The following is a 22,298-nucleotide window of genomic DNA, read 5'->3' as shown; positions in this document are numbered from 1 at the left end:
TCCTAGAGTTCCATAAGGTTATTTGCATACAAACATCTGCAAGCTTTACTCAGGATCTCTTGCTTCTTGCGGTTTCTGTGTTGCTGCGTTCAAGCTAATGACAAAATAATAAAGCAATGACTGTATGTATATGTATTTCTCCTCTAACATATAGAACTGCATGCTCGTGTTCTTCGTGTATTCTAGTGTGTGTTTGTGTCCCGATGTGCGGGTGGCACGTGTGCTTCCTGTCTAGCGCTGCTATGTCGTGGTGTCTCTAACGACGTCAGTAGCGTGGCTTCTTGGCGTTTTAATCAATACTGTCAATTGAAGTCTTGTAAATTACAGCCTGAGGATCTCCGTCCACTCTGGGTAAGGTTTGTACCACTCCTAGTCTGTAGGGCTGACTGAGTGGGTGCCTCTCAACATACTGATCGAACATTGGAGCACTAGGAATTGTTCGAAATAATATGTGTGATCACGGTATCTCCTGTTCTTCTTCCGTGTCATGTACCTTATAGGAGGAGGGGGTGAATTTGCCTATTCCTCTTCATTAGATACAGTTTCTCATGGTCTTCAAACTATAAGGACCTCTGTTATATGGACTAATATAATTGGTTGGCACCTTTATGCCATGTCTGGTACATTCAGTTCATTTAGCAGCACATAAACCCAGACCTAGGTGCAAGGAGATGGGGCATGACACTACCTCCCCACCCAATTAGCCCAGCATCTCTCATCACCCATGCCTTCTGCCATGACGATTGTCTTCATACTTGGCCTTGCAAAAGTATCCTTGTCTTTGAGAATGCACAGGAGTGAGAGCACTCACTATCGAGACTAGGACTTCAAGTTTGAACTCTATTTTCCTCCTTGCTCACGTGACAGGAGACCACAATTTGGTCAATTTAGCAGGTTTTAAATGCTCTAAATGAAATAAACTTGGCACTCTTGGTGTTCTTTCTTGCCACTTTAAGAAGGGATGATTCATCCTTTGCACGTTCGCTCATTTCTTCAATAGATAGTTGACCTTGGCTGCTTCAGTCTTGACTCCAGGCCAGACAACCTCATCTTGCAGCTCCACAATTCTGCTTATTCTTGCTGCGACACATTTTTCCCTTCCCACTTGATGGGTCCTGGCCCACTAAATTCATGAGACCCGTGTCCACCTTCTCTACAATGGCGGTTTTGCCTGAGTCTATTCACTACGTATAGCCAGCTTCTATGATGACTTAATCTTCGTTGCATGTCAGCATCTGTATATTTATTGAAAGGTTGATTTTCTGCAGCACTTTGTGCACAAATAATCTTCTTCTTTGCATTTAAAAGTTCACTTGATTCTTTACTTCGTCATTAGTTTCTTTAGGATCTATACATCCTCTTCAGTCAGTATCTCAGCACATCATAGATACTTTATATGACGTCACTAACTTCTTTTCTTTGCTTCTCATATTCCTTCAGGGTGTTCCTTCATTAGGTTGTCATCACTTCAGGGATACATTCGGTAAGGTTGTATCAATGGGTATCTTCTTTCAAACACACTCGGCCTCATGTCTCCAACATATAGGAGGAAGGGGGCAGGATCTCCTGCAGAGCTATACAGCTGCTCCTCTACATTTCCCCCTCTGGTTGATTTCTCAACCACCTCCTTAAGTGTTTCTACATCCCGGTGTTTTCTCTTGAAGAAGTGTTTCTTAGGTGTCCATATCTTCATCACCCCTCTCAGGGTGCCTGCTGATTTGACATGGTCATCTACACTCAAGGTCATGTAGTTACATTGTCCATTTGGGGTACAATACATCCATCATCCCATGTACTGTTCATGATTCTTTGGATACAGAAACTTTGTTCCCTCATGCGCCACAATGCTAGTCTTTATGTATTTTCTGACAGCATCATCAGTCAGCTCCTTGGCGTTTGGTTAATTTTTGACATTATTTATGTCCTTCATTCCTACTACCTTCTTTGCCATTTTCTTGCATAATCACCATCCTGACTATACAGAATAGAAACATTACTAGCACCAGTATTACTCCAAGAACCTTCAATAGATTCACCAGCCACTGAGGAATCCATGAAAACGAGGAGGTAAACCAACCGTCATTTTCAATGTCCTCTGTCTCTTCTTCCATCTTGGTATGCAGTTCTGTCAACATCGATATAGCCTCTGCCAAGGTCCCATTCTGGTCATCATGAGAAGGTTTAAATGTGCAACACGATGGCCCGATTTTGGCGCAAACTCCTCCTTCCATCACTGTGATCATATCAAGGCCATATCTATTCTGGAGGGTCATCAATCGTATCACTCTTCTTAAATGGCGTTGAATCCCTTTATGGTAGCATTCATTGTCTGCAGAAGCTCCCATCTGGTGATTTGCAACCATTTGGTGTTTGCCACTGTTTGAATTCCAGGCATAAATATAGCTTTCATTATCATAGCAGTCTTACTGAACAACTTGTGCTCTTCAGGAATAGTTTCATATGCTGTTATTGACTTGGCTGAGAAATAATTTTCTATTTTCGTCCGTCGGAGTTCAAGTGATCGTCTTTTTCTCAAATGGTCATCCACTTTTGGAAATTCATCAATGTTTAGGTCATTCTGAGGAATCACTAATGCTGGAACATGGATGAGCACCAGGGAACACACTCTGCCCCAATTCCTGGGCAACTTCATTTAGGCTCTAGATCCACAAGCCCAATATCAATCCATAAGGACAGCTGTCCCTTTTTTCATTCCAGGCACGTCATTTGTGGTTTTGCATTCCTTGTTATATCCCACATGGTTCTTTCCATGGCTTCAGACACATTAGTGTCTCATTAACCAATGGAATTACAACTACTGGGCCTGATTCGTCTTCTACCCATGTCAGTAACTTGAAGTGCTTGGCCCATGACTTTAAGCATCCATGATTCACTCTGTGCACTTCTTGTACGTATTTTGTTTTCAGCAGATAAGATGCACAGGACATCACCACTTCTTCCCATCCCTTCTTGGCATGTACTCGCCCATAGAACAATAGCTGTGTTTGTTCCGAACATCCCTGCAATCCTGCTGTTTCCGTCACATCAGAACAGTCATTCTCTTCATTTTATCAACGATCACCTCATCCTGTCCTGCAGCAGGATACACAAACATTTTGTCTGTCCATCCAGGCTCCTTCTCCATTCGTATGGTCTTGATATAGTCATCCTGGTATGGAAAGGACCGTCTTGATCTCCATCGCAAGCTCATCCAGCTTCCTTGGAACTGTCCTTGAGTAGTACATGCTGCAAGATGGCTGAGGCATTTTGCATCGTATGCTGATGCCTCCTTCAAAATGAAAGTCCTTACAGTATTCATGGCATAGGGGATGAGAGAGCAGACAAAGCAACTCTCATCAGATGCTCTTTCCCCCACGTTTTTCATGTGTTGATACCACATGTTATTCTCCAAGTGAGCTGAACTATCTAGATAGGTATTTATCCCTTCATTATTTTCCTCTGCATCTCTTTCATGTCTCCTAACATACCCATAGAGATCAAGGAAATTGTCATCATTCATACTCATAGTGGGGAGAATCATAGGAACTCTTTCTTCGATAGAACCATTAAAATAATAGAGACAGTGAAAAACAAGGAACAAAAAGATAATGAGAACAATCATGCAAATATATATTATGCATAGAAATCTGGACAACCATTTCTCGTGCCATCCCACTGCTTGCTGAACTTGTGATCTCTCTATAATTGTGTTGTCTTCTTCGTTAATCATTTTTAATACAGTCAAATGAGTTTCCTTTACATTTGCAACTGTACAATTTGTTTAATTATAGCAATGAGGAGTCTTCTTATCACCAGACCGTTTTTAGGATCCTGTAAAAAAGTGTGAATATTAACATCTCTTTGAACAAGAGCAGGGTAAGATTGAAGTATGAACACAAAAACAGCAACCACAAGCCGATGAACATAACTATTGGCAGGTATCATGTATTTTATCACTTAAAACAGATATTCTCCACAAAATGAATCTGGATGTTGATCTCTCTTCCAGTTTCTGATCAAGAACTGATATTTAGGCATAATTCTGATGCATTATTCACTGATTCAATATATTTCTAAAAGTTAATTTCAACCTCTGGAATTTCTCTGCAAGTCCTTGCACTCCTACTATAATATATAAGGAGTGTCTATTGAATTCCAATCCAAATAAAGTATGTGTATTATCACATGTTGCTTTATCGTCCTTCTTCTTAGTCATCAATCGGGTCTGCACACGTGGAAATTCTACTTCTTGTCTTGCTTCTGGATCAGCAACGGTGGGAGGGAGGGTCTCGCCTTTATAAATCTTCACGTCGTTCAGATGCAACCAAGCTCGTCTTCCTGAAGCCTTAACAGCAGAAGGGAAACTTCCTCAACAAGGAATGGGCCATTAAATCAATGCTCATGCCACGTCCGGGTGAAGTTTTTATCAGAATCAGGTCCCTAACATATAACTTAGGTGGTGGTAATAGTTAACTCTGATTGGTCACTAAATTATCCTATTCTGTGTTCCTAGACATTCGCCCTGATGTTTGCCTTGATCTGAAATTAAGGAAATACTGGTCGTCATACATGTCAAATAATCATGCATCACCTAGAGGTTTGGCTACACTCTGGGCTTTTCTCCTAATACGGACAGAGGTGTAAGGGGTGATCTCATTTGACGCCCTGTTACTAGCTTGTGCGGGGTAAGTTGCTGGTCCGAACCTGGCTGATTCCGAAGCGCATATAAGGCCAGGGGTAGAAAATACAGCCATCCTTTTTCAAAGTCAATTTAATCTTGGCAATGTTCTCTTTGAGGAGGCCGTTGAGTCTCTCACATATCCCATTCACTTGTGGGTAATACACAGAAGAAAACTTGTGCTTTATACATAATAAAATCCCTATTTGTTCAAATAGCTCATTGACAAAATGTGACCCATTATCGGATCTTAACCCCTTAAGTGCCAAGGACGAGGTATCTCAGGCTGCTGCAGTGAATATAAAAGGTGAGTCTCCACCTTTCTCCTCCTTGATCTCCGGCTGTATTCTCCCCTTTCCAACGACACCTTTTGTGAAAGCATTGCTGGGCGCGGATCAGTGCAGAGCACTCAATCAGCGCCCAGCAATGCCCTCTAGACACCAGGGATGTCTTTGAATGTGGGGAAGAGTGGGGGCTGCTTACAGTAAGCAGCCTTCCCCCCCTCAGTCCCAAAGCATGGGGGCACATATGTGCTGAATCCTGTGGGCAGATGGCTGATCATCTGACCCCAGGGAAGGGGCCAAATTAAAAAAAAAAAAGAAATCAACTGGGATGGAGCGTGGGGGTAGGGGGGGCTAGACACCAGTGATTTTTGTTGCCCCTCTGAAAGGGTGGTGGCCCTGCCACTCCCACACCAAGTGGAAAGGGGGCCACCCCTTGTAGCCCTCCCTGGGGGCAGATTTATGGCTCCAGGCAGGAGTACATGAGGTGACCCCCATCCAATTGGAGGGGGGCACCAGCAATAAGTGTGCAGGCCCCCAAAGGATGGGGCCTGCAGGTTAGGGCCCCCCCTCGGGGCAGATGGCTGATCACCTGTCCCCAGGGAAGGGGGCAAAATGAAAAAAGGGAATGTTGGGTGGGAGTGAGGGGACACTACCCACCAGGGATTTATTTTACGGAAAAGGGGGATGGCCCTCTCCCCCTCACCCCAAGGGGAAATGGGCGCACCTCTTGTAGCCCTCCCTGGGGGAAGATATCTGCTCCTAGGAAGGGGCATCTGACCCCATGGAGGGCTGCATGAGATGCCCCCCTCTTATCTGCCCCCAGGTAGGAGGGCTGAATGAGATGCCCCCTGCATTTGGTGTGGGGGGAGAGGGTCACCCCCATTACATTAGAAAATTACCTGGCGGTTTAGGGTGCCCCTCAGCCCACCCTAAAGTGTAGTGTATAATTTTCCATTTTTTCTTTGTTTACGAAAATTGCCTTGGCGCAGAGGGGCACATTGGTGTGCCAATCTGGCCCCAGGGTGCCCAAACCTTACTGCCCCACCCACTGGGGGGGCCTGTCCCACAATTTTACGTGGCCCTCTCCCCCCTCATCCCAAATGGATGGTGGGGGCACCTCATGCAGGCCTCCCTGGGCCTCCTACAAACGGCTGTGTGAGGTATACCCTCTTTTTGGGGTGGGAGGGAAGAGGGCCACCCAAGATTGTGGGACAGGCCCCCCAGTGTGTGGGGCAGTAAGGTTTGGGCACCCTGCGGCCAGATTGGCACACCAATGTGCCCCTCTGTGCCAAGGGAAGTTGGGTTATCAAAGGAAAAAAGTGAAAATGGTGGACCGCATTTTAGGGGGGCTGTGGGGCACCCCAAACCGAATGGAAATTTTCTAATGGGATGCGGTGGTGACCCCATCCCCCCCACCCATAATGGAATGGGGCCATGTCATGTAGCCCTGCCTGGGGGCAGATATTTGCTCCTAGGAAGGGACACCTGACCCCAGGGAGGAGTGAAGGACAGCCCTCCCCATATCTGCCCCCAGGGAGGGATGCATGAGATGTGCTGCTCCCTCCAATTGGGATTCGGGTGTAGAGGTGCCCCCCACTTCACATTACACAATTCCCAGGCAGTGTAGGGTGCTCCTCAGCCCCCCTAAAGTGCAACTTGCCATTTTCTAATTTTTTCTTTGTTTACCAAACTTGCCTTGGTGCAGAGGGGCACACTGGTATGCCCATCTGGCCCAGGGTGCCCAAACCTTACTGCCCCACCCCACTGGGGGGCCGGTGCCACACATACATTTTTGGTGGCCCTCTCCACCCCACCCCAAATGGAGGGCGGTGTACCTCACGCAGGCATTTGTAGGAGGCCCAGGGAGGCCTGCATGAGGGAAATATCACTGAGGGTTTACTATTTTACATTTTACAATTTTAATTGTTGGATTAGAAATCATTATCTCGTAAGCTGAAGCTCTTTGGGATGTTAATGTGCCCTTGGGTTTCTCTGGAAGGGCAAATAGAGCATGCTCCACGTAAAGGGTTATAGAACAGCCCATGGCAATACTTGTGGACTTCTCAATTGCAAACGCGGCAGCTGACAAAGATTGTTCGCAAGGGAGTGTCCTCTGATAGCTGGGTCTTAAATCCCACTGTTATCTGCCAAAGGTTTATACTCCAAGGTTATTCTTTGTGTAAGTACTGCTGCCATGAATGTCCCATCTGTGTGTGAAAACATATAAAATTCCTCGCCATAATTGGAAATCTCTAAAACAGAGGCTGTGCAAATTGCTTTTTTCAACTCCTCAAAACCTTCCTCCATTTCTTCGGCCATTCTGTTTTTGCCTTAGCAACTTGTGCTTTCTTTAATGCTTGCAGAAGTGGCTTTATGTACGTGCTGTAATCAAACACCCAGGCTGTAATATAATTGCATAAACCCAGAATATGTTGTCTCACTGTATTCGGTTTTGGTTTTTTCATAATTGTCTCAGCTCTTTCAGGTGTCACTTTCTTTCCTTCATGTGAAATTAACTGACCTATCTGCAACACTTCCCCCTGACAATACTGTAATTTTTCCTTGTCCACATTATATCCTTTGTCTGCTAAAACAGTCATCAATTGGACAGAATTTTTGCCTTCACTCATACTGTGTTTTACTGCAAATCAATAGGATATCTACGTGTTGTATCACCGTACTCTTAAGATCAATATTGCCTAGATCCATCTGTAAAACTCTGTTAAAGATTGATGGGGAAGCACAGTACCTTTGAGGCAAACAAGTATGTTTGAGTCTTTTTTGACAAAACGTAAAGGAAGTAAAGTCTTGTGAGTCCTTGTGCAACGGGATCGAGAAAAACGCATTTTTCTAATCGATCACCGTAAGGTACTGAGCTTCTACTGGGATACTGCACAATATTGTCACCAGATTAGGAACTAAAGGAAACTCAGCATCTACAATCTGGTTAAGAGGTCTCAAATCCTGGATAAATCTCCACGTCCCTCCTTTAGATTTTTTAATCAGATACACTGCAGTATTCTGATTGCACCACAATCCCCTGACCGTGCTGAAATAGTCTAAAATATATCCTCATCGGCTTCTCGAGACATGGGGTAATGTTTTGCTCGGGGTAAAATCCCTTTCAATAAACCTACGTCATAGGGGCCTGTGGTCCATAGGGCACTCAGCACCTTTTCAAGATCCTACTGAAAAAATTCTGCTTGTTGCCACATTATCGCCATTCTCTGTGGGACTTCCCTTTTTTCTATCCTTATCCAATATGTAATGTTCATGAGGAACACCACTTTGTCATTACTTTGGTATTCCCTGAACATATCATCATTGGTTATGTCAGTCAGTCTGTACCCCTCCTCAAAGGCTGTCACTGTTCTCCATGGTCTACACTCATCATCTGTTCCTTCGAGCATTGCCATTTTTCTTCATACTACAACTGCTTCCAACTCTATGGGAATATTCTCTCCACCTTCCTCATCCATAGGTATGTGTGGTTTAAATAAAAACTCATTAGCTATCCTCACAATCTTTCCTACCAGACCAGGTAGGCATGTCAGCAAAATGCTTACTCCATAAAGAAAAATCACAGGATCTACTGGAACGCCTCAAAGAGCCATTTGCCCTGTGAATGCCAGTATGAACTTTCCCACATTTAAATAGTGTATTCCTGGAGTGGAGCACACTATTCCTTGATCAGTAAATGAAATCATCATATTAAGGGCCTGATTCATGGAATGTTTTCCTATGGGATTACGCCATTACAAAACACTTCCATGAAACAGGCCCTGAGTTTTGTCATTAGATTGCTTCCTAAAATGTTAACTGGTGTCTCTCATGAATACAATAATGGGACGGACATGTCACATTCTCCTATGGAGACCGGTAATGTATCAGTAAAATGAACTAGACTCGTAGCTCCAGAGAACCCTTGTGCATTCATGGCAATACCTGACATTGGATACTTTCCCTCCCTTATACGTGAACAAGTTGTCCCAGTGTCTACATGAAAAGAAAAAGATTTGCTTCCTATCGTCACATCAACCCTTGGTTCCTCTTGGGGGTCTGGTGTCACAGATAGTACTGAACACCGCAAGTCACCCTGTGAGCTGTCCTATTGCGGATGCAAGCTCATCCCCATCCTTGTGAAAGGATGTCCTCCTACCACAGTGACACAACCTGTTCTAGGTGTTAGTGCTTGCCCTGTATTTGCATATTGCTGTGTCTGCATAGGGGCCTGTTGTGACTGCCCCTGGGGTGGATACATTTGCACTTGTCCCTGCTGTAGCACCTGCTGTACTTGCGATGCTCTAGCCTAATAAGATGTGTGCTATTGGGCAAAGCCCTCTCTGGTCTGTGTGCTGTATGGTGGTGGATAAGCTGTACCCCCTCTGGAGAACTGGCCATTTTGTACATTCTCTCAGCTCTCGCATACGCGCGCAATATGTCCTGTCATTACACAATTCCAACATACTGGAGGAGACCTTCTGGTAAACTTGCCTTGGTTATATCCTCCCTGCGCACTCTGGTTCTTGTTCTGTGTGTTTTGAAACCCACCTTGGTGATACTGAAATCTGCCTCCTTTTCCCCTATAACCCATACCTCTGCCTCATGTCGTAAACCCACACCCACTTTGGCCCATCGTGTGCAAATTATTTGCCTGCAATGTCCCTATTGCTTCCTGCATTCCCAATCCTTCTCCACTTGTCAACACTGCCCATTCTATGGCAAATTTTGAAATGTTTTCTTTACTAACTTGGCTTCCTCAACTTTTCTATTTTCATCTTTCTTCTTGTTTTTCTCTTGTAATAACCGACAATGGTGTACTATTGTCAACTGTATCAGCCCATGGCTTTGCTTCCATCCCCACTTGTTTTTTCATCTGCCTCTGTACTGGTTCAGGAAACCCCTGACATAAAATATGGTAAAATAATGCCAGTCTTTTCCCATAGCTCGTAAGTTTCAAGCTGCCATTTCTCCTGAATATCCTGAATGTAAGCAATAGGGTCTTCATCTTCTTTCATTTTTCGTGTCATAATTGCACCCAGATCCGATGCCTCAGTATATTGTACCATGAGAGCCCTCCAAACATCTGCCCTGCAATTATTAAATGGCGCTCCAACATGCGCTGGCTTTTGTGCAGTCACACTTGAATATCCCTCTCCTCCATATGTCATCAGCCCTTTCAGAAAGTATGGCTGCCAGGAGACCTTTTATGTCCCCTCTGGCCAGCATATTTCCTCCTGTCATTTTCTCTAATTCGTATATCCATTTCCCAGCCCCCGAAGTCAAACTAGGGAGCTTGCATTTTAAAGTATCCTTGTCCATCTGTGGCCAATGGAATGTATTGCAGTCTTGTTACCCCTTCTCTAATAAGGGGAACTGTGTGAACCCCATCCCATAGTCAGATCCCACTATTTGTCTATCCATGGCAGGGATAATCGTCCCTGTCTGTCTCCTTGCTGGCAATTGACTTAACCTGCTTACATATGGTGGAGACTTTCCCTTCTCACTTCACAATCGTCTTTGGGGAAACTCGGGTATGATATGGGATCTGGTGTTCTTTCTTTAGGATGTGCCAGATCGGACCATCACACCTCCTCATCCATTTGCGGGCTCCCTCCTTCTGCCCTAAGATTGAACTCTATTCCTTCGTCTGATATTGCTAAACCCCAGCTGGTGTGACTATCCTCTCCTTCTTGGTATAAATCTAATCTAATTAAGGACAATGCTCTGCGTACAACACTAAACAAATTTCCCTCCACAATTCATGATTGAGATACTGGGGATCGATCATCGTTCTCTCGAGTTCCATGCTCGCTATCTCGTCTTAATTGCTGGTAGGCCTTATCGATCCTTTCTCCAATGGTTTCCATATCATACCTTTCCTCATCTAGCATTGCTCTAGGTGCTTCAAGCGTCTTCTCCTTTATTGGGAGACCATCTATCTCTCTCTATCATTGTATTTCTGGGCTCAGCCTAATGTGTTCTTTTCAAATAAGACTGGTATCCGAACCTCGCTAACTTCTGTTTTGTTCTATTTCTTCATCTACTTCCCTTTGCTTTCTCGCATCTCTTCTAACTCTTTCTTTCTCCTGCCTTCGTTCTTCCCTCCTTGCCATCTTTCCTCTTCTTCCCTTTGTCTCTGTAATCTTTTATCTCAACCTTTGTGCTTCTTCCCATTCTCTCTTTCTTTCCTTTCTGTCCCTTTCTTGTATAGCTCTTTGTTTATTATCGTACTTTCTTTGTTCTTCTGCCCGTTTTTTGTCTTTCTCTTGCTCCTCCTGATATATCTGTTCTCATTGATTCCTACTTTTCCTTCTCTCCTCATCATCCTTTAATCGCCTCTCTCATTCCTTATCCTTCCTTTCTTGTTTGTCCTTATCTTCTCTTTGCCTAACTTCCTCGATAATATTACCATCTATCTTGAGTAATATCTGGCCTCCCATCCATTCGTTTTGTACGAGTGCTTCCTCGTCAGCCTTATCTTTTTCTCCTTTTCATCTCTTGATTTCTCTGTCTATATCTGTCAACAAATTCAACCGTTCGTGTCTTTCTTCCTTATCTTGTAAAATTTACAAATATCTTCCTTTCTTTTATTCTCTTCTGGACTATCGGCACTACTGTAAGCAGGGGGTTCATATATCGGATTACTATACCCTGTCGCTACTTTCAGTTCCTTTAAAGGATAAACTCCTATTTCTTCCGTAGCAACACTCTTTACTTTAGACAAGGTAAGGGGATGCTGAGGGCTCAATGCCTTCTCCCTTATGCTGATTAAGCATCCACTCCTCAGGTGGCGGATCTTCTTTTTCCTCTTGGTACATCTTCCAAAGTTCTAAAATTGCTAATCTTTTCTCGAATTTCTTCCCTGTGTACACGGCGTGCAAGTATGTGGTCAGGTTTTGCAATATAGCTTTTGACAATGATCCACCTTGTGGCCATGGCATGAACATTTTATCTGCAGTGCCCTTTACCAATTCTGCACTGTACTGTTTGAGCTCCGGCGCATGTTTTTGCAGTTTCTTGCATAGGTGCATGAGATGAGTATCCCCCATAATGACAAGCCTCAATTGACTGTCAATACTTACCAGATCATTAAATAAACCTTTTGCCTTTATTAAATCACCACTTCTAACGTTTAAAAACAACAAATATGAGCAAGCACCATCAATCGCTGCTCAATCCACTTCTTTCAATGACCTATCTATTCTTTTGATTGGCACCAATCATCTTGAAAACTTTATCTTTAGTCACTGTTAATTTTCAACTCTTCATAATTCTATCCTCCTCGATAATTTACTTAACAAACAACATTTAGACTAGTCAAACATTACACATTATAAAACATTGTGATCACCTCTTCTCTTGCCTTTACTTTACCCTGTGCAAGGTTTGAGACATCATCTTACACGGTCCTGGCCTGTGCGTTTTTCTCTATTTCTACTCCTGTTAGAGTTTGAAATGTCTCCTTCTAATTCCCTTGAATTAGGACTCCTATGCGGTCTCTCTTATCTCCACAATATTTCCCGTTCCTCAAAATGATCACAATCCCGTCCCTTTATATTGCCATTCCCCTTAGTCTACTTACCATTCGTTAATCAACTCAAGACCTTCGGTATCAACTCCTCTTTCAATCCGACCACTTTTCCTTCCATCCGCAGAGCGCCTGTGGAAACCGAGCACGGATTTCTTCAAAGGGGGACCTACCCACCGTCTCGGTTCTTCTTGCAAGTTTATTTCTATTCGACCGCTCTACAAAGGAAACTGTGCATTCTTCCAGCTAATGGCGGAGGATGCCTGATCGTCTGAAACTCTGGGGCAGAACTAGTTTGGATCTTTAAAACATCTGCACCACTACCAAGTGAGTTTAGGGCCCTTTAGGAACATTCATATGTAATGGATGGGATCATACAGAATAATTCTGAGTCCAAATAACCAAACCAACTCAGGAATATAGCAAAGTACTCTTTTATTAACAATTATCTAAAACAGGGAGTTTACAACGAACATCAATGGACGTATGCTCAGGTTCTCTCAGTGATCTTTTCACAAACAATAGCTTTTATATCAAAAATATGTCAGAGGTGATATCATACTACATGGCAAATAATAAAAAACCTATCTAGGGTCGGGAATGGCTAAGTGGAACCTCTAAGTATACATTCTATGGGAACTACTAGGATTGTGATTGGCTGTCCACTATCAGGTGGACAACATGTGCTTACCTCTAAAACAAGTAATCTTCAGAAACATTAGATACACAGTTTCTCATTGGTTTTAAAACTATAAGGCCCTTCAATACATGTACTACTACAATTGTTTGGCACGCTTGTGCCATGTCTGGGACATTCGGTTTGTTTAGCAGCACTTAAGCCCAGACCCAGGTGCATGGAAATGGGGTATGATACTACCTCCCACCCAATTAGCTCGGCATCTCTCATCGCCCATGCCTTCTGCCATGAAGATTGTCTTTGAATTTGGCCTTATAAAAGTATCCTTGTCTTTAGAATACATGGGAGTGAGAGCACTCACTATCAGTGTTCAGGAACTCCAAGTTCGAACTCTATTTCCATCCTTGGCCCACGTGACAGGAGACCACGATTTGGTCCATTTTGCAGGGTTTAAATGCTCTAAATGAATACAACTTGGCACTCTTGGTGTTCTTTCTTTGCACCTTAACGGGATGATTCATCCTCCGCATGTTCGCTCCTTTGCAGAATAGATAGCGCACCTTGGCTGCTTCAGTCTTGACTCCAGGCCAGACAACCTCAACATGCAGCTCCATGATTCTGCTTATTCTTGCTGCGACACAGTTTTTGCCCTTCCCTCTTCATGGGTCTTGGATTACTAAATTCATGAGACCGATGTCCAGCTTCTGTACAATGGCGAGTTCGCCCGCATTCCATTTACTACGTATATCCAGCTTCTATGATGACTTAGTCTACCTTGCAGTGCAGCGTCTGTACAATTATTGAACGGTTGATTTTCTGTAGCACTTCCTGCACGTGTAATTTTCTTCTTTGTTTTTAAAAGTTCACTTGACTCTTTACTTCCTTATTAGTTTCTGTAGGATCCATACATCCTCTTCAGCCAGTATCTCGGAACGTCATATATGTCTCTTGTGATGTCACTAGCTTCTTTCTTTGCTCTTTTTCATATTCCTTCAGGGAGTTCCTCCCTTAGGTTGTCATCACTTCAGGGATACATTTGGTACAGTTGTCTTAATGGGTATCTTCTTTCGAACACACGCTGCTGTTGGCTCAATGGCAGATGTCAAACACGGCATGGTCTCATGCTTCCAACATATGGGAGGGAGGGGGGCGTGGTCTCCTGCAGAGGTATACAGTTGCTCATCTACATGACAATCAGGCAAAGAGAGGCAGGGAGAAAAGGAAGGACCCTAGGCAATACACAGAGTTTGAAGTGAACAGCCTGACCCACCGCACTCAACTGGGGGAGAAGAGAGAGAGACGAAGAGAGTATGACCCCCAGGTTTTTGACAAGTGAGTGGCTAGGGAGTGGCTCAAGCTTCAGGGGCCAGAAAGCATCAGACAGTTATATTTGAGCTGCCATATATTACCTTGTTCAGTTGTTGCATGTACATGTTTGAGGGACAGAAACCTTTTGTTAGTGTGTGTCCTTTAGTTTATTTTCATAGGCAGGGAACTTATCATCAGGGTAGGGATAATGAGGCGTTTATCCAACATTTTTAGTTAATAAAATGGAATCTTTTGAAAAATGTTCACAAAGTTGTCCGCCTCACATTTATGACCCCTTGCAGTTCCTTCTTTTGTTCAAGAAACAGTGCTTTCTTGGGGCTTCCTGTAGATTTGCAACTGCCTGGTATACTCCCCTGCAAGGACTTCTCAAGCACTTAGAGCTGCCTGGTTTACTCGCCTGCTAGGGCTTCTTGTTTTCATAGGTAAAAGTTCCTCTTTTACTTTCACAATTGCATGTATCTTCTTTGGTTTTGTATATCTGGTTGTTTCAACCTTCACTCTGGGGTTCCCCATATCTGCATTCCATGCACTCATATATGGCGCGGGCTTGTATTTGCAAGATGCCATTTTGGTTTGCTTTATTTCTGTGGTTCTAAAGTTTACAAACTGTGTTTGGCACAGTCGCTGAAATCCCCCGGGGTCCCTACTTTGCTTGTGTTGACTCTCTGGTTCTGTGTGGTATCTTTGGTGCCTTTGGCGCTTATGCAGCAAAGCTTTCCCACTTAATTTCCACTCTGGACTGCTTGCGCATCATTCCAGTTCCTCTTGCGGCTTTGCTGCAGCATGCCTGCCTTTTCTTCAGGTCCCGGTAGGTGAAACGCTGCTTTCTCTAGTTGGCAAATGACCAAGAATCTTCGCTCGGTTCCTGGCATGTCTGCAGCAGGTCCTGTTCACGCAACGTTCCTCTGGCTCCTTGCTGGCGAGCTCCTTGGCGCCATCAGACCAGTCCGTGTTTCCAGGGTCCACATGGTCCACAGAGTGGTACGATCACTTCTCCCAAACAGCAGCTTTCTGGAGGTTGTTTTCGATCTTTAAATGTCCTGTGCAAACAACTAGTACACTCATTGAGCTAGAGACTCCTTCTGCTCTGCATCGTTTCTTTCTTCCACCTCATCCCAGTACTTGAGTGTGTGTGGAAAATGGAGTCCATTTATGTTAACTGATGTAGATTACTTGGGAAATCACTTTCAATGGTTCCAAAGGATGAGCCACTTCTGTATGGAGGGGAATCAGAACTGTAAAAGGTAGTTTTGGAGCTTTTACTTTTTAGATCGGGGATGGAAGTTTAGACTAAAGGGTTTTTGGAAAGGTTTGTTGGAAAGGTTTTCTCTATTTTCCCTACAGGAGGGTATAGATGCACGGCAGTAGTCCATGAGGGTATTGGCTATAAAGGGGTTTTCTTCATGGGCAAATGGGGTATACCATTTACCATCCAATGAAGCCACGAAATCTCCCCATGGGTGTCTCCTTGAATGTGATCCTCCCTCATACAGCCGCCCTGAGGGTCAGGATCAGGCAGCATCTGCCGCCCTTTGGCCATATCGGAGGAGGTTTCCTCCGGGGAATCTGTGATGACTCCATTGGATTCATCACATACCCTTCCCATTAAGACCAGCTTCCCACATAAGGGTTACCAACTTGATGTTGCTTAGCAGCCCCCCCTTTTTCAGGGAGGCATTCTCTGCCCTTGGATTCCCACTTCCAAATAGGGCCTTCTGAAGTAAAACCATCTTCTTTCCAAGATTCAAAAGGGGAGGGTGTCTCATTGAAAAATGTTTGTATGGTCTGAAAGCTGGGAACGTCAGTTTCTTGTTTCTTCCGGTAACACCAGAAAAACAGTAGTATTAATCTCTGTGGACTCCACTTGAACTCGGATGGTAACTGGGGTGTTATGATATATCTGCTCCTATCCATGAACACAGGAAATGTTTATTGGAGTTCCCCTTCTAAGGTCTCTGGTTGATATCAAGTCAGACCTTAGGGCTATCTATTTAGTCCATGAATCGATGAGGGCTTTAACCGGTACCCGGTTTACTATAGTGGAGGTTTGGGTTTTAAATGGGGTACTTGTACAAAAGAAATTGCTTGCAGACTCAATATCTTCTTCAGGGAAGTCATTTTCCTTCCAATCTTTTACCACCATATAACCAATCTACATGGGTTCTTCTTTCTTATTAAAAGGACACTGTCGAGAAAAATGTCCAGATTGCCCACAAAAGAAGCATACTATGGAGATGGTTCTTGGGGTTCGTCCTTCTCTTGGTTTCACCTCCCCCTTTTCTCTGGTTATCATAGGCTTTCTTTCTCCCCTTGCTAGGTCTTTCACTATGGGTTCAAAGGAACTGTCTTGGTTGCTATCCTTGGTAGGCAAAGGGGGATATGAAAATCATCTGTGTTGTTTTCTGGGTTCTTCACTTCTATGATGGGTATTTAAATGTTTATTGGCTTCATATAATAAAGTAGGAGAACTGATGTTTGTAAATACGGGGGTAATGAGTTTGCAAACTGTTCTATGGTAAGTATCTCCAGTACTTCTGGTAATGATTTTTTTCCCAACCATAGATTTATAGTGTTTTGTACTCTGGTCCCTAGTTCCACAAGGGTTTCATCTGGGTTCAGACTAATAGTTCTACATTTTTGTTTAGAGAAATTGTCTTTTTGACCCACTCTCTTTAGCAATCCTTCTTGTATTGCATCAAACGTGGCTGTCACCAAAGGATTTAATAGCTGAAAGGAGTTTTGCTATTCTCCTTTTAAGAAGGGGGCCAGGTAACAGGTGTTCAGCTCAACTTCCCTATGAAACTGATGTGCCAATCTTTCAAAGTTGAGAACAGAAATTCTCCATATCTTCCCCTTCCTTACATGGCTGTAATATCCCATGTGGCAATATAGATCTCTGATGAGAGGCAACAATTCTGTCTAGTCCGGCTTGAAACCGCACTTCAGCCTGAAAGATTCTTCAGCACTATGCCAACAAGTCTTGGTCTAACAGTTCTTCATATCTTTCTTGACCCGCAACAATCCTGTTAGTTACAAAGCTACTTAGCCTTGTACTTCCTTCTTCCAAAGGTTCCTTCTTTTGTTCAACAAACAGAGTCATTTTTTGGGACTACCTGTAGATATGGAACTGTATGGTATACTCCCCTGCCAGGACTTCATATGCACTTGTGACTGCCTTGTTTACTCTCCTGCCAGGACTTCTCGTGCACTTGTACCTGCCTGGTTTAATCACCTGGCAGGACTTCTTATAGTCACAGTGAACAGTTGCTCTTTTACTTCCACAATTGCATATGCCTTCTTTAGTTTTGCATATCTGGTTGTTTCAACCTTCGCTCTGGGGTTCCCTTATATCTGCATTCCATACACTCATATAAAGTCTCTGTTTACAAATTGTGTTTGGCACGGTCACTGAAATGCCCGGGGACCACACTTTGCTTGGGTTGACTCATCGGCTCTGTGTCGCGTCTTCAGTCCTGTTCGCACTTACATGGCTAAGCTTTGCCGCCTGCTTTCCACTCTGGACTGTTTGCACATCATTCCTCTAGAGGAGCAAGTAGACGCATTCTCTCTAGTCAAAGCCCTCTCACTCCTACCCTATTGGAGTAACAGACGAGGAGCTAAAATTGGGAACCCATGTACATGTCCATACCACGTCGATTGTATGAAAAACAATATGCACTCACGCAGCCATTCAGAAGATACCCTCATGTTGAAACAGTGGAGAAAACCTACCAAGAAGGATGTCCCTTGATGAGTTGTCGAAAAGCAGCCATGAATAAAATGGTGCACGACATGGATGTACATTAAACAAAGTCTTATAACAGCAAAAGAATGTCCGAAAGAAGAAATATGACCCTTTGCTGAAAACGTTATGAAAATACTTAAGAATAATGATGTATCTGAAACAGTAGGAGAATCATGCACTCCATGATGCAGTATTTGCTAATGCAAAGAAGAATGAAGTGACCCCCTGGTCAGTAACTAAATACGCTGAAACGCAAGGTAGAAAGAATGCATAGAAGCTTGCCTAGGAGAGCTATATATTCAACGTTCAGGACTACCATCAGAGCAAGATGGACGATGGCTCATGTCAATCAACCCAGTTACCTCAAAAACACGAACCCAGGATATTAAACATGGAGAGGCAATGCAGAAGCTGTTTTCCTTGCAAAATAGGGGAGTACATTGACTTTGAACCAAGTATGCTATTTTGAGAGATGAAGAAAAAACAGAAAGGAGTCTACGAGCAGACCATACACAGGAGCATATTTTGTAAAGATTAGGAGGAACATGACCATTTCCTGATGCCAATATTGGTTGATTAAAAGGCATACATTCAAAATGGGATAGAGTCAGCAAGTCTCTTAATGACAAAAGGAGAACTGCACCCAGCTAAGTTGAATCAAATAGGATTAAAAGCACCATCGATATAGACAGGTTCATGGTCTTGCAACATGTGATGACAAGCTCGCAAAGAAGGGCTATTCATTAGACCTGGAGCTAAGATAGCTGTGTACCTCAACTCCCTCGGATGTCCAGAGACTGTGCAGACTGGCAAGGTCAACTTTCAAAGAGAAGACACTGGCATTAGGACTCCTGATGAAAGAGGGAGGCCTAATTGGGAAACAAAGGAAGAGCTGACGTATCTCCAACCAGCTGGGTTTCGTTTCTATGGAGGTGCTGCTAACAAGCTGAATTTCCAAGGTTGGATTTGGGTTGCCATCCAATTCGAATAGCCTGCCAAGTGCTTTTTCATACAATGTTGCAGAATATTAGTCCTCTGCCATATTTTCTACTGTGACAATTGCCGTATGCCATGTCATTAGAAGCAGCTCAGGGTGTGTCTCACAGAAAAGAGACCACCAATGAGGGACTAAAACACACATTTTCTATATGTAGAGATGATCCCCTAATCCAATCCCACCCCTATATAGGTTTTTGAAATGTGCCACATAGGATAACATCATAAATGACGCATCTAGCATTATATAAACTATGCATGACTGAAAAATCAGTGTGATCCTGCATGAGTCGAGGTGATGAGTGTATATTCACCTTACTTTATTTCTTGAGAATAAAGCAGTATTTTAGCATCTTCTTTGAGTCTGTGCAGGTTATTGAGTCCAAAGTATTTTCATGGTAATTCAATCTAGCACAACAAATGGTTCATGGCGCTAAAGCACATTACGGTTCCGCTTGCGGCTTCACTTCGATATAACTGCCTTCGCTCTGGTCCCTGTAGGTGAAATGTTGCTTTCTCTGGTTGCCGAACACCCAGGACTCTTCTCTCAGTTCCTGGCATGTCTGCCGCAAGTCCTGCTCACGCAACGTTCCTCTGCCTCCTTGCTGGCTAGCACCTTGGCACCGCCACACTGGTCTGTATTTCCAGGTTCCAAACACCTCACAGAAAGGTACAATGACTTCTCAGAAACAGCAGCTTACTAGAGTTTGTTTTTGAAACAACTAGCACGTTCATTGAGCTTGAGGCTCCTTCTGCTCTGTATCATTCCTTTCTTCCTCTTTGAAGTTTGGACTAAAGGGTTTTGGCAAAAGGTTTCTCGATATTCCCTAAAGGGGGTTATAGATGCATGGCAGTAGGACAGGGTATCAAGGGGTTTTCTTCATGAGCAAATGGGAGATACAATGTTTCATCCAATGATACCATGACATCTTCTCAGATGCTGCGTCTCCTCCAATGTGATCCTCTGTCATATAGCTGCCCCCAGGGTCAGGATTGGATACTAGCTGCCATTCCCTGGTCACATGGGAGGAGATTACGATCAGGGTGTATAAGGGTACCAGATCCCCTACCCCCTCAATCTGGACACAGATAACATAATAGGCTGATCAATGGTTCCAGTATTGCAAAAATTAGAATTGTGGCGCTACCATTTTTAGGTGAAAGGTGACTGTGGGGCAACATATATTTTTTTGGGCAGAATGACCCAGGAAGTGAATGGTGCCTTGGGTATTACACGCACACCATGAATATGTAAAAATATATTATGGAGACTGGATTGAAAATGAGTTATGCTCAAAAGTAATTTAACTCACCATTTAGTAGGGAGGCTGAAAAGACTGAGAATATTTCTAAAATGGATTCCAAATACAAAAATGTGTTGTGGGACCAGGTGTCAAAAAGCCTGTATCATGCTGATGGTGAATATTCTTTGACAGCAGTTCACTGTAAGATAAAGTATGTCTAGGATGGTATATTTAGAAATGTTGGCAGAGAAAGCAGACATGATTGATAGTAAATCAGATAAAGGCAAGGAAAGTTACCAATTAGTACAGATCAGCTGCGTTAGTTGGCAGGCAATTAAATGAGCTCATGGAGTTTTTCACGATATGAGCTACCAAGTGAGCTTGGCAGCACCTCGAGAAGTAGATATGCACTGGTTCTTGCCAGGATTTATAAGATGTGTAATTGTGTTCAGCTGGGTCTAAAATAAGCTTATCAGTGTATGTGTCAGTGAACCAATCCTTGCCAAAGTGAGCTAATACGGCCTTTATGAGTGACAGATAAGCCACCCAATCAGAGACAAGAAGGGGTTTATTTTTGGGTAAGTGGACCAATAAGATATGAAACCTGAATGTGCATTAAAGTATTGTGTCATTGAAAAAGGCCTATATAAGCAAGCTGATTGAGGAGCTCTGTGTGCCTTTCAGTGTATCTATGTGAAATTGTATTAAAGATGACTGTGAACCTATACCCGGGTGTTTGTTTCTTTGTTCCAGTACCAGTGTCAAAGTCTACAGTTGTCAGAAGCTGATGAGGTGCAGAGGGACTTCCTTTACACATGGTGACCACTTTGAAGGGATCCTAAATATCTTTCAGGGACAAGAACCCAGGCTTATGCTAACAGAGATGGGGAGAGGCCCAGGAGAAGTGACAGGGTAAGTGAATCTGCAGTGTGCCCCCATTTTGTCAGGGGGAAGACACCCTGTGGATGTCAGCACGGCACGCTTTGACATCTGTGGATTATGGTATTTATTGTAAGGGGACCGAGGCAAAGGAAAAAAATAACATGGTATGTATAAAAGGAAAAGTAACAGGATAGTTTTAAAAAAGTTAGAGAAGATTAAACAAATGATGAAGTGGTGTTTTTATGAGCACCACATACTGGATAAAAATATAGAGGGGAAATCCCTCAACGAATGATAAAAATGCGGCAGCACTTAGCATAATTTCAGAAGATTGCAGAGAGTGTCAAGTGTCCTGTGAGCCATAGGCCCTTATGACATGGGTCTATTAAAAGGAATAGGGGAACCAAATAAAAATAAAAATACACACATGTGAAGATTGTAAAAAAGAAAAAGAAATAAGAGGATTGTAATTAGACTAATTAATGTAAGGTAATCATCAATAAATAAGGATAAAAGCGCAGCAGTAAGAAGTTCAAAACTAAAAGAGTGGCAGCGATTTAGAGTATGAAATAAATAAATAACAAAATAAAAAAATGAATGGACATTAAAGCAGCAAAAACACAAGTTGATAGAAGGTATAAATAAAGAAACAAAGAGTAACATTATGAGACAATGGTGATAAAGGAAGGTCTGGATAAGATATCCAGATTTGCAAACAATAAGCACAATGGATGGTTCTGGTTATTATTAATTAGTGTAGTGTATTTTGATGAAAATGAAAATATGATTTATGAAAGGCGAAAGGGGTATGGATGGCCAAGGTTTATCTAACAAATATGAGAAAAACTTTAGTAGAACTATAGAAAAGAACATATGAGAGTAAGTAACCAAAACATTTTTTGTATGTATATGATGATGTCGATTTAAGTTTTACAGATGAAAATTATTGTCTTTTTTGATCACGGGAGGAAT

General features: G+C 43.1%; 1 long non-coding RNA gene across 1 annotated transcript in view; it reads left to right on the top strand.

Annotated features, from left to right (window-relative positions):
- LOC138582313 (uncharacterized) overlaps window positions 1–21,356 on the top strand; it is a 50,801-nt gene extending 29,445 nt beyond the window's left edge. The window contains exon 2 of the long non-coding RNA XR_011305003.1: window positions 21,198–21,356. This is a non-coding gene — a long non-coding RNA (uncharacterized lncRNA). The remainder of the gene's footprint in view (window positions 1–21,197) is intronic.
- Window positions 21,357–22,298: the final 942 nt, after the last annotated feature.

Source organism: Ambystoma mexicanum, chromosome 1p, assembly GCF_040938575.1.
Source record: "Ambystoma mexicanum isolate Mex_15411 chromosome 1p, UKY_AmexF1_1, whole genome shotgun sequence".
NCBI lineage: Eukaryota > Metazoa > Chordata > Amphibia > Caudata > Ambystomatidae > Ambystoma > Ambystoma mexicanum.
This window is presented reverse-complemented; position numbering and strand designations above follow the sequence as displayed.